A 14431-nucleotide genomic window follows, 5' to 3' on the forward strand; every position below is an offset into this window, starting at 1 on the left:
TTTTAAGAGTACTTAAAAGGTATTTTTTTCTTCATGCCCTTTAAGTACTTAAAGGTAAATTTTTTTTCATACCTTTAAAGGTATGAAGAAAAAAAATTTTATTTGTTTAACGAAATACTTTTGTTTAACAAAATACTCCCTATTTTTTTATGTTTACATTTTTATTTACACTAAATTTGTTCGGGATTCCGTATGTACTGAGCTCGCGCCGTCACGTCAGATGGCAGCAGCTATTGATCATCATTCGCGTAGATCACGGAGCGCTGCGGCATGCGGGCTAGCGCGTGCGTAGCGCCAAAAATCATTTCGGTACTTGTGCTCTATGGCGGTGGTTCACGTTGTATTTCGTGCGATCGTTACAACGTAGTTTTGTGCTCATGTCTATTCGTGGAATCTTCGAATACTTACTCAAAGATGACTCAATAGAGGACTCATTTAGTAATTAAGAGAAACTCATAATTATCGCTCTGGTACATCACTATCGAGAGACTCATGCTCACCACGCTACGCGCACGCCGGCGTCACGTGATACCGGTTCATGGGCATCATCATCACGACCGGTAACAGATTAATATAATCTCTTCGTGTAAGTGATCAAAACATTATTCTCATCCAGACATTTATTCTTGTGCTCATTAAACAGTAAACGCGTGTAATGTGTATCAATTAAGATCTGTGATAAATATACGGTACGACTCGGACATCACAATGAGTGACACGTAATCGCAGTGCATTTTATTTAACACCTGTTTCACGAATGTCCTCTCACCCTCATCGACATAAAGGAAAAACAAAGGAAAACAAAGGCCACGGCTCATCAGACAACTCAAGGCAAGGCGGCGATCGACAATGCTTCCACGGTGTACCCGTGTGATTGCTGTCAAGGTGAGCACTATATGGTCACATGTTCCAAATTCAGAGATTTCTCACCAACAGATTGACAGAAGCTTGCCTTTGACAAACGCCTCTGTTTTAATTGCTTGGGATGCCACAATGTTCGATCTTGTAAAAGCAGAACGGGGTGCAAGAAATTCTCGCAACGACACCATACAATGCTGCACGAGGCTAACACCCCTTCAACAACCGCTCACCAGGCAGCCAGCTCATCATCTCAGCCTTCTAACAAGGGAACGGACAGAACTGTCCCTCACCGATTTTAATGAGCTTCGGATATGTTGTAGAACATAAGAAAATATTAGACCCATATTTTTTTTTATCTGCGTATCTCGACATTTAGGGGTTGAAACCACCCCTCGAAAATAACGCATTTTTTTGTTTTTTACGAATATCTTTGAAAATATAAGGTTTATAAAAAAATGTTCTATACGAAAGTTTTATGGCATTTTATACTCTTTACAACAGTATATTTATATTTTTTAAAAATATCAAATTTTTTAATTTATCCCACCCTTCACCCCTTTTTTTCAACATTTTAAAAATTTGGTAAAGACAAAAATTAAAGAGCATTAAAAGCCGAATCCACCCATATATAATAACATATGGGTTCCATCATTCTCAATTATTAGCAAAACGAAACAGTAATCTCGCACTATAGGTGCCGCGCTAGAAGTAGTGTTGCGTTATTTCTTTAGTCGCGTCACACTCAATAACTGCCTCTTCTGCGTATATTTTTATATTAAAACATAAAAATGGATTAATCTTAATTATATAATACGCAACGTATTACACGATATAAAGCATAAATGCATATATATAACAAAAGTAGCATATATATACGTATGTGCCTACGTACATTTTCATTGTTACAAATGCGAATATAAATTAATATGAAGCAAAATATTTTTTAACATTTAAAACTGCAAATACAATATAACAAAATATATAATATCAAGAGAAAAATATAAAACATAAACTGCAATAACTATTTGCATAATTATATTATTTACACTATATGCACGTAGCACGCTCTGATAATAAAGATAATATAAGTATATAAGTATATAATTTAATTTAATTTGAAGTTTGAAAATACATTTATACGGATGTATATATACATTTTGCATGCGACACAGACAAATAACTTTAATATCAGTGTTGATAAAGGGACCGGTTGTTTTCGCGCAAGCGCATCACGTGAGGCTTCAATAAAATATCCATTAGTAATAGGAAGGAGATCTTTGATTGTACATCTTTCATTCATGCTTTATATCGTGTAATACGTTGCGTATTATATAATTAAGATTAATCCATTTTTATGTTTTAATATAAAAATATACGCAGAAGAGGCAGTTATTGAGTGTGACGCGACTAAAGAAATAACGCAACACTACTTCTAGCGCGGCACCTATAGTGCGAGATTACTGTTTCGTTTTGCTAATAATTGAGAATGATGGAACCCATATGTTATTATATATGGGTGGATTCGGCTTTTAATGCTCTTTAATTTTTGTCGTTACAAAATTTTTTAAATGTTGAAAAAAAGGGGTGGGGGTGGGATAAATTAAAAAATTTGAAATTTTTAAAAAATATAAATATACTATTGTAAAGAGTATAAAATACCATAAAATTTTTGTATAAAACATTTTTTCATAAACCTTATATTTTCAAAGATATTCGCAAAAAACGAAAAAATGCGTTTTTTTCGAGGGGTGGTTTTAACCCCTAAACGTCGAGATACGCAGATAAAAAAAAATATGGGTCTAATATTTTCTTATGTTCTACAACATATCCAAAGCTCATTAAAATCGGTGAGGGACAGTTCTGTCCGTTCCCTTGTAAGTGAAGACCCAGTGCAATCGTCACACTAGACTCATCGACACGCTCATCTTACTCAACATTGCTCGCCACAGCCTTGGCACAGGTCAGCTCATCGGTATCTCATTTAACAGTACGTTTACTCATTGATTCAGGCTCACATTCGTCATTGAACTCGCCTGCCAGCTCAACGTTCCTCGTCAATGTTCAGCCATTATTGTTTCTGGAATTGATGGCAAAGAATCTACTCAAACAAGAGGAATAGTGTCGCTTACACTACGTTCTACACGCTCGAATGCAACTATCAACATTCAAGCTCACGTTCTCCACACGTTGACTACCATCTTACCATCGTTCGAAACGGAATCTCAAGAGTGGCCACATCTCAAGAACTTGTCATTAGCCGATCCAGAATCTCTCACTCCACGGTCAATTGACATTTTCATCAGAGCTGATGCCTACGGGTATATCATCAAACCAAACATAATCATTCTCCACTCATGTCAATCGTACAGCTCTCCATCTTCGTATGGCTCATCCTTGGACCAGTCAACAGAATAATAATAGAACGCACGTCAACACATCACGTTGCTATTTAATCTGATGAAGAAGCAATGCACGAGCTGCTAACGAAATTTTGCGTTCAAGAGGAGGTGCCTACAAGTGACGTCAGTTTACACACCCCAGAGGAGCGAAAATGCGAAGCGCATTTTAGATCGACACACTCTCGCGACTCTTCAGGAAAATACATTGACTCGTATAACACTGCTCATCAGTGCCACAAGAGTCTACTCCGGCGCTTTGCAAGGGACATCGCATTTCAGCGACTCTTTTAAAAAATCATGGCCGAATATCAATCACTCAACCACATGACGAAAGTATCATCAGATTCCCATCATCGCTCACATTATTATTTGCCACATCACGGCGTGCTCAAGTCTGACAGCGCAACTACGAAATTGTGCGTCGTATTTAATGGCTCCAGCCTGTCAACATTAGGATATTTTATTAATGATCTCATGTATACCGGAGCGAAGTTACATCTAGACATCACGGATGTTTTATTGTGGATTCGTCAATCTCTCTTCTCCACAGATATCACCAAAATGTACAGGCAGATCAAGATTCATAGAGATGATTGGGATTTGCAGCAAATACTCTGGATTAATGAGCAACTCAATGAAGTGATATCAACTCACAACAATCACCTACGGAACGAAGGCCGCGCCGTTCTTAGCGGTGCGAACCCTGTTTCAGCTGGCAGAAGATGAAGGGCATCGATTTCCACTTGCCGTGCTATCCATCATTCACAGCGGATATGTCGACGATGTCTTCGGTGGGACAGACACCGTACAACAGCTCAAAGAAGTCGCATGTCAACTAAGAGATCTGTGCATGACGGGCGGTTTTCCTCTCGCAAAATGGCATGCAACTAATATCGATGTAATCAATGCTATCAACAATACTCAAGACCAAAGCTCTCCAATCACATTTTACGATTGCGCAACCAAAATACTCGGACTACAATGGCTCCCTCAGGAAGATGTATTTTCATTCTCGTTGAAGACTCCATTTAAGGCCGGCAATCTCACAAAACGCCTCGTATTATCTAAAGTGGCTCAGATCTTTGATCCACTTGGCTTTGCTTTACAAGTAGTGATCAAAGCTAAGATGCTCTTGCAGGAGCTTTGGCTGCACAAGCTCCAATGGGATGAACTACTGCCATTCCAGCTCTCATCGCGGTGGCTCATCATCAGAGAAAAACTCACAAGCTTGTCTAAGCTCTCAATACCTCAGTGGTTTCATACATGAAACGTCTCGACAGTAGAACTCCACGGTTCTCTGATGCCTCTCAATTAACAATGGCTGCAGTCGTATATCTCTCCGTTCACAACTCAAATGGCGCCACGAGTTTAATTGTGTGCTCCAAGACAAAGATATCACCTCTCAAGCGGCTTTCAATCCCGAGACTCGAACTCACCGCAGCGCTCTGCTCTCTCGACTCGTTAAGTACGTTCAAGCCACGCTGAAAGTGAACGTAACAGCTACTCATCTGTGGACGGATTCTCTCGTAACACTCTCGTGGATCAAATCACACGCATCACGCTGGAAGGACTTCGTCAGAAACAGGGTGGCACAAATACAGGAACTCACTCCAGACGCTCACTAGAAGCACATCCCTGGTACATCAAATCCAGCCGATTGCGCGTCACAAGGCCTCACAACTACTCAACTTCAAAGCCACTCATTATGGTGGTTGGGTCCACCTTGGCTACTCAATTCAGATTCTTGGTCGTCACAACCTGCACTCACTGACGAGTTGAGTGCAATTGAAGCTCGCCCAGGTGTCTTACTAATTGCAGCTGCACTGAAACCTGATTATCATTGGGACGTCATCTACAAGTACTCAACTCTCAATAAGTTATTGAGAATTACAGCTCTCTGTTTCAGAGTTATCTCACGGTTGAAGAAGACCCACGACTCAACGCCAATCATACAATTATCAACTGTAGCTTTGGAGAAAGCGAAACTCTTTTGGATCAAGGCAACTCAAACGGCATACTTCTCGTACGAACTCAAGGCTCTACAGTCAAATTCACCGTTACCAAAGACACATGCATTTAGCCGATTGACTCCATATATCGACGCTCAATGAATCATCCGAATCGGTGGACAACTCGTTCACTCATCTCTCTCACCTGATGGCAAACGTCCTGCGATTTTGCCTCGCTACTCACATTTAACGTCTCTGGTCATCGCTCACTCTCATCAAAGGAACCTACATGGAGGTACTCAACTCACGCTCGCACATATCCGATAGAACTTTTGGATCCTCGGCGGGAGAGCTCCTGTAAAATCATACATCTTGCAGTGTGTCGCGTGTGCTCGACAGAGGGGGATCCGTGCTCATCAATTCATGGGCCAACTACCTCTCTCAAGGGTCACGCCGTCGCATCCATTTACTCACACAGGGGTTGATTACGCCGGGCCACTCACCATCAAAACCTGAAAAAATAGAGGCGCAAAGAGCCATAAGAGCTGGATCTGCGTGTTTGTGTGCTTCTCAACATCTGCAGTGCATCTAGAGGTAGTCAGTGACTATTCGTCTGACGCATTCATTACTGCCTACCGACGTTTTTCATCCAGACGCGGCATCGTTCACATTCTTTATTCGGATTGCGGGACTACCTTCCCTTAAGTGATTGTTTGTTCAGAACTCTCAAGAACATCAACGGGTCAGCAAGATGCTCGCTTAAGACAGCACTCGATGGGAATTCAACCCACCAGCAAATCCACATATGGAGGGAAAGTGAGAAGCCATGGTAAAATCAATTAAATACCTCTTGCGACGTACCATCGACGAAACTCTGCTCACGTTCGAAAAGCTCACCATGTTGCTCACTCAAATAGAGACCATTCTCAACTCACGGCCGCTTGAACCGTTAAGTGATGATCCAGACGACGTCTCAGCTCTTACCCCAGATCATTTTCTCATCGGAGAACCACTCACAATGATACCAGAACCATCTCTTGACGACCTGGCTATCTCACGACTCTCACGATGGCAGTTCATCCATCATAATTTTTTTTTGGCAACTAAACATTGCAACACTACAACTAGTATGTAAGTTCAACATGACAACAATCGCCGTGCGCCGCGGCGCGGTCGCCCAGCTGACGCGGCGCGGCACAACGGCGCGGTGTGAATTATTATTTTTAACCATGTTCCACCACTCCGATTGATTTGAAAAAAATATGTGTTAAAGAAGAAAATCCATAGATGTTTTTGTGAAAATATAAAAGTGGTATCTCAGAACTATCACCCCTAAAAAAATTCATAAAAAATTCAAAAATTTTTTTATCGGGTTTTTTTACCAAAAAAATTACTTAAAATTTTTTTAAACTTATCTAAACGATGTTTACAACATATATTTTTTTCATTAAAATCGGTCCAACCATTTTCGAAAAAAAATTCTTTCTTTATTTTTCTTTCTCCCTCCATAACTCCCCAAAAAATGCAATTTTGTAGCTAATTTTTGGGGAAGTTTTACATCTCAAGGGTGCCAACTAATGATATCAATTTGAGCTCGATTAGTGCGGGATCAGATTTCACCTGCTTATTCCGCTATGCCCCTTTTTTTATTTAATATTTTAAGATTCGACCAATTAAATTGATGGTCATTCAAGATGCGGTGATTAGTAATCATCGAATAGTTTTATGCAGGTCCACTAATATTACGTTGATGTTCTTTTACTCTGGTTTGCAAATGTCGTTTAGTTTGACCTATGTACGACGCATCGCAATCCATGCAATTGATTTGATAAATTAACTCCGTTCGTTTCTCCACAGATAGTCCCTCTTTACTCTTTCTTATAAACAGTTTAGTTTTGTAGGAACTGTGTAAATTATGTCAAGATTTTGTCCTCTTAGAATACGACACAATTCATCACTATAACACTTTACATAAGAAAGTACTATACAATTTTGTGTGTTGAAAAACGATTCGGAATTACCGTTGCTTGTATCAGTGTGCCGGTGTGCAAGGTCTTTAACGCGTTTGCTTATATGTTTCTTAATTAAGCTGATTGGAAAACCATTATTGGAGAGAATTTCTTCTACTATTTTATTAATATTAGACTCATGAAAACGTTTGTCGGACAAGAGAATGACATGATCTGTGAGATTTATAATAGTGTTAATTTTATAATTGAGAGTATGGCATTATAATTTTATAATGAGAGGCTAGAGAAGAAATTAATATAATGTCCCGAAAACGTAGATTTTCAGTACCAGTTAGTTATAAGTCTATTGTTATCTCTATGAATTGTTGTATTTAGAAAGCAGATAGCATTTTCTGATTTGATTTCATATGTGAAATGCAAGCGAGGGTGATAATTGTTAAAAACATCGATTACATCTAAAAACTTTGCCCTGGGGAGAACCGCAAAAATATCGTCAACGTATCTATAAAAGCAAGAAACATTAAAGTTAAGTAACAATAGACATTGTGTTTCTAAATCCTCCATAACAATATTTGTTAAAATCGGCGAAAGATGGGACCCCATCGGACTACTGAAAATTTGTTCGTAAGCCTTTCCCTCAAAATAGAAGCAAAATAGAAGGAACATAGAATTTGTCAATGGTATATTTTATTATTATTATTATTGTTGTTATTATTATTTTTATTGTTAATTTGTTATTACTTGTTATATTACTGCTACTTTATTATTATTATTATTATTATCGTATTATTATTGTTGTTGGTATTAATCTGTATCTAACGACACGTTATAAATTATTTGCTTATTTTATACATGTGACAAAGTAGGGGAGAATGGGAGAAATACGGACGCCGGATAAAACCGGACACCACCATTTTGGGATTTGTCCGCTCTCTTTTTCCAATAATAGTGTACGAACGTGACACACTCAATTATAAACAAACATTTACGACGACAAGCTGCGAACACGTTTCAAGGTAAATTATGACAAGTTATGTAAAGATTTGTTACACGTTCCTTTTAATATTTCGGTCAATGTATTTTCTGTGTTATGTCTTTTTAAGTAGTAATATTATAATGTTCTATGTTTCATTTGGTCATTATTAGATTAAAAAATAATACTGTGTATACATTTTTTATGTGTCTCGTAACATTTTAAAGTTAGACATGCTGTGAGGTAATACCGGACATTTACGAATGTAAAAGAAAAAAGAATAAGAGAAAAGAAAAAAGAAAAGAGAAACGTAAGAAGAAAAAAACGAAAACAAATAGAAAAAAAGAAAAGTAAACAAGAATTACTAAAAAACTACCAAATAAAAAACCAAAGATTGAAAGAGAAGACTTGAAAAAAAGAGGAAGAAAGCCGAAGAAGTACAAAGAAAGTGAATAAAGGAAACATTTTGCATAATTTGCAAGAAGTATATTGTTTCAACAATGTACCAACAATGTGCATTGAATAACGTGTATTATATACCGAAAATTGGCACAAGAGGACTGCATTGGTAACAGTTCTTCAAGCGGCTGCGTTTATGACAATTGTTTTTTGTGACAGGTAAACTTATTCCTTATACCTGCATTAATTTCATAATGTCCGTAATTACCCATGCGCAATACCGTCTGCTACCCTAAGGTTCGGATAATTACGAACAGTAAGATTTTCATTTTTGTTTAAAATTTTCAAAGTTTAAGGACAATATATTACACTTTTCTTATAAAAGATAAACAATGATTTGTTTCCCATCAAAAAGTGAATTCCATGTGTATAATATTTCTTTTAACTTAAAATCTCCCTTAAGTGTCCGTATTTTCCCTATTATATTTAGAATATTTTTAATTATTTTTATTACTTTTAATACTTTTGATAGTTTTTAGATTTGGAATATATTTAATAACATTTTTCCATTTACAGATTCAATATTATGAAACATCCCAATTTTTTACATAGAAGAAATTGCCGAGAGTATCTACAATTTTTTTCAGATTTTCCAACATTTGATATATAGCACCACAGATACATATTTCATTGGTTATTTTACAGGTTTTCCTTATGAAAAAGTAGTACTGGTTTTAATACTAAAAAAAGTATTGGTGAAAGTGTGTGTGTGTGTGTGTGTGTGTGTGTGTGTGTGTGTGTGTGTGTGTGTGTGTACTGGAGACATAAATATTCAAAGTACTACTAAATTCGACCATACTGATCTTCGAAGTACTAATGTAGCCTGTACTGTCGTCAGTACTCCTCAGTACTCATCCAATACTCATTTACCACTCATTAAGTACTCTCTCTAATACTCATCTTAATACTCGTCTAATACTCCTTCCGGGAGGCCTTCATTTGCGCACAGTTGGACACGTTGTAATTGCCTACCGTGCTATTAGACACGAAACATTGCACCGTTCAATTGCGCACCGTTTAATTGCGTACAGTTCAATTGCGCACAGTTTGTTTATACACAGTTCGATTGGACACCACTCGATTGGACACCGTTTGATTGAACACAGTTCGATTGCGCACCGTTCGATTGGACGCCGTTCGATTGGACACCGTTTGATTGAACACCGTTCGATTTTTACACCGTTCGATTGCGCACCGTTCAATTGCACACCGTTCAGTTGCACACGCAAATGCAGCCATAATATATAAATATTTAATATGCGTTTGATTGAACGGTGTGCAATTGAACGGTGTGCGATTAAACGGTGTGCAACTGAACGGTACGCAATCGAACGGTGCGCAATCGAACGGTGTCCAATCGAACGGTGTTCAATCAAACGGTGTCCAATCGAACGGCGTCCAATCGAACGGTGCGCAATTGAACGGTGCGCAATGTTTTGTGTCTAATAGCACGGTGGGCAATTGTAACGTTCAATTGTACTTTACGCCACTGAACTCTCCCACTCCTTCCAGTACTCATTTGGTATTCTTGTAGTACTTACATTGAATACTAACGTAGTATAGGCGCAGCACTAGCGTAGAACTACAATTAGAATAAAAGGAGATAACATCAAAATGACGTCATTTTGACATCATCTTTTATATGATTATTTGTTCTACTTGGGTAGCGTAGTATTTGTGTAGCAATAACTAAGCACATAATTAAAATACGCTGACACAGCACTCGCAAATATTTACATACATATCGTAGATATTCAAATATTTTTAATATTTACGATAAATATTTATGATTTGTTTAATCTAAGATCACAAAAATATTTATGAAATATCTTGGTTAATATTTATAAAATATTTAAACAATTATTATAAGTATTTTGTAAATATTTTATAAATATTGTGTGCTGTCTGGGAGTTAATCGGAATTCGTACTATAATTTTATATTTGCATTATAATTTTGCTTATAAATTTTTATACAGTGTTGTAAAACAACGTGTACAATTTTTTTATATTTAGACTTCACAAATGTTTTTAATTTGTTATGTGATATATACTAAATAGGTCTTAAAGTTAAATATTTAGTTTATTAAAATTTTGGTATTGCTTTTAATTATATAAGATTAACTTATATAAACAAATGTTTGAAAAAAATCATATGACATAAGAAATATATCATAAAAATGTAGATATTGCCTTAAGTATTTATAAAATTAATGTTAAAAATTTTAGAGTACTGACGAGTGTTATATATTGTTTCCCGCGCTGATAGTACTCCGAGTATTAATCTGATAAAGTTTTGATACCACTTCAATACTTTGAAGTACTGATGAATATTATTATTGCTTCTAGTACTGCCAGTACTGTAAGCACTGATGGCGGCGCCAAGTTTTTGTAGTAAAATATTTATTTGTATTAAAATATTTATTTGTAATATTTGTACAAATAATTATTTGTAAAAGTAGATGTTCTAATTCGTATGAATATCCATTTTTATAGTTGGCGCATTTTCTTCACATCATTACTTTTGTAGAGAAAAAATAGTTTTTGTTCTTTTACAAGAATACATTTTTGAGAACGTTTGTATAAAAATATATTTTTGAGGGGGTTTCTTGCGCTCGTATACTTGGTGTTTTTTTTACCTTTTTTTAAAAAGGTAATTTTTGTAGGGATTCATGGTATTACATGCCCGTTACGAAACAGAAAATGCTTTTATATGGAGCTGATGTCATTTGATACTTTCGTCTTCTGATTGGACAATTACCGGAAGAAGCTGCAGAACCTTGGAATAAAGATTTTAAACGTTTTCCTCTTCACAATATGTGAAAATATTCTCATTTATTAACAAATGAAGACATTATGCATAAACTCCTAATTTGTTCAGATCCACAAATAACTTTCCTCAGAAAACAATGGACAAAAAAATAAGGATTATAAATTCTGAAGTCGAAAATTTATTGAAAAAAGAGTAATTGCATAATTTGAAAATCTATTTAAGAAAGCGCTCCTTTACCTGTTTGGACAGATTTTACAATGTTAATACATGCGTATGTATCTTTTCCCAGTTTTGCAGTGAAATGTTAATTATATCATAAAACTCGTACTTAGTTACTTCGGAAATCCCTATATAAGATAATTTAGTGCGAAAGAAACTTCAACAGTAACATTCTTTTAATTCAACTCCTATTTACTAATAATTTTCAGATTGTTATTAAATGTAGACAATATGGCCACCCGTATTATCTTTGTTATTAATTAACGAATTCTAGTAATTATTTATAGAATGTTTTAGCAGCTTACCATCATGAAGTGGCGCTAATGCGACAATACACAATAGCCAACATTTGTTATGAGGCATTTTTAGTTTCAAGCATTTTGAAACTTTTTTAAAGTACATTTTAACATTTAATTACATATACTTCCTCAATCTTTTTAAATTTAAACCTATTATCACAAATGTATGTACACTTGGGTATCTTTTTATTTAACTTTTTATTGGGTTATATACATTTTGAGTTATACAAAGCTAAATAATGACATGAAATTTTGTTAGTCACCTAAGCGTGCTAGTAATATAGTAACTTTTGATTATCTTCACATAAAAAAATTCTTGGATAAGTTAACCAATCTCTATTGTTAACCAATAATTCATGTATAAATTATTATCGCAACAGAACGAAAGGGGTACGTAAACCTAAAAATCCTACCTTTATTAAGTAAGTCTATATACCTTTATCTTTCTTCACAGTTATGCTACAATTTTTTTCTAATCTAATTCATATTATATAAATATAAAATATTGTAATAAAATATTGCGACTTTTTAAAGTAAAACCAGTTTTTAACATTTAATTTGTAGTGGCCATATTACAATCTCTGTTTCTTTTCAATTCATTATACCGAGTCGTTACATTTTTAAAAGTAATATGTAATATAGTAAATAGTTCATAACTTTGAATGTTTTCAGAAAGGTTGCAGATATGTTTCAGCAACCTTTCAGTACATTTTCAGAAATGTTTCAGAACTGTCTCAGAGCTGTCTCAGAAATATTTCGAAACGTTTCTGAAATGTTTCACTTTTTACTTGAAACTTTTCTGAAATATCTCTGAAAGGTTTCTGTGCTATATGGGTAGTTACCGTCAAACCGCGTCATTGGCGCCATTTTCTTGTTTTGACATCTGATAAAGATTTTCAACTCACAACAATACAAGTTTCATACAACAGCATAGTTTTTAATAGCGTTGAACATGTCGAATTTTGTGCCTGGAAACTACAATTTGCGGACAGCATTGATTTTCTGTTACCATTTGAAGAAAACTGCTGCAGAATCGCATCGAATGCTTGTCGAAGCTTACGGTGAGCATGCTCTTGGTAAACACAGTGCTTTGAGTGGTTTAAAAAATTCAAAAGTGAGATTTCAACGTGAGAAACGAAGAACGTAGAAGACCACCGAAAAAGTTTGAAGACAACGAATTGCAAGCATTGTTGGATGAGGATGACGCTCAAATGCAACAACTCGCGGATCAATTAAATGTTACGAAAAGCCGTCTCCATACGTTTGAAAGCCATGGGAAAGATACAGAAGATAGGAAAATGGGTTCCACATAAACTGAATGAAAGACAGCAGGAAAACCGAAAAATCACTTGCGAAATGCTGCTCGCCAGGTACAAAAGAAAGTCATTTCTCCATCGAATTGTGACTGGCGATGAAAAATGGATATATTTTAAGAATCCTAAGCGTAAAAGATCATGGGTAACTCCAGGCAAACCATCGACATCGACTGCAAGGCCAAATCGCTATGGACGGAAGACAATGCTCTGTGTTTGGTGGGATCAGAAGGGTGTGATCTATTATGAGCTGCTAAAATCTGGCGAAACCGTTAATACTGAACGCTACCGACAACAAATATAATCGATTTGAATCAAGCTTTGCGTGACCAGAATATAAAAAAAAACAACACAAAGTGATTTTGCTTCATAATAATGCACCATCACACACAGCAAAACTAGTCAAGGAAACGATTGAGGCGTTTGGTTGGGAAATACTTTCGTATGCGGTTTACTCACCAGACTTGGCTCCATCCGATTATTACTTATTTGTATCGATGGGACACGCACTTGTTGAGCAGCACTTCACATCTTACAAAAATGTACGAAAATGGCTCGATAACTGGTTTGTCTCAAAAGATGAATAGTTTTTTTTTGGCGTGGCATCCACAAATTGTCATAGAGATGAGAAAAATGTATAGCTAGCGATGGGCAATACTTCGAATAAAATATTTTTTATCATTTTTTATCATTTTCAATAAACGTGTATTTTCAGTATATCTATACAAAAATTCCGGTTTCATATTTACATACCTAGTAAGCTTAGGCATTTGTAAACATGACGCCATCGAAATATTAGTCGATTTGCGTCTGCATCATAAAGTTATTCTCGATTAAAAATGTCAGCTTACGAGCCAAATTCTCGTCATTTGCGTGAGGTTTTAATCTTTTGCTTCAATATGAAGAAATCTGCGGCTGAGACTCATCGAATGCTCTCAAACATGTATAGTAAGGCCGTTATTAGTGAAAGAACGTGCCGAGAAGTTTCAACGCTTCAAGAACGGTGATTTTGACGTCGAAGACCGGCATGGCGGTGAAAAAGAGAAGGTTTTCAAAGATACAAAATTGGAGGCATTACTTGATCAAGACTCGTGTGAAACGCAAGAAGAATTGGCAGGATCATTGGGAGTGACTCAACAAGCCATTTCAAAACGTCTGAAAGTCATGGGAATGATTCAGAAGCAAGGAAATTGGGTGCCGAGTTGAAGCCGAGAGATG

General features: G+C 36.2%; 1 protein-coding gene across 6 annotated transcripts in view; it reads right to left on the reverse strand.

Moving 5' to 3' along the window:
- LOC105833171 (sodium-coupled monocarboxylate transporter 1) overlaps nt 1-14431 on the reverse strand; it is a 187662-nt gene that overhangs the window by 36108 nt on the left and 137123 nt on the right. The window lies entirely within an intron of this gene.

This window comes from Monomorium pharaonis, chromosome 10 (assembly GCF_013373865.1).
Source record: "Monomorium pharaonis isolate MP-MQ-018 chromosome 10, ASM1337386v2, whole genome shotgun sequence".
Lineage (NCBI taxonomy): Eukaryota > Metazoa > Arthropoda > Insecta > Hymenoptera > Formicidae > Monomorium > Monomorium pharaonis.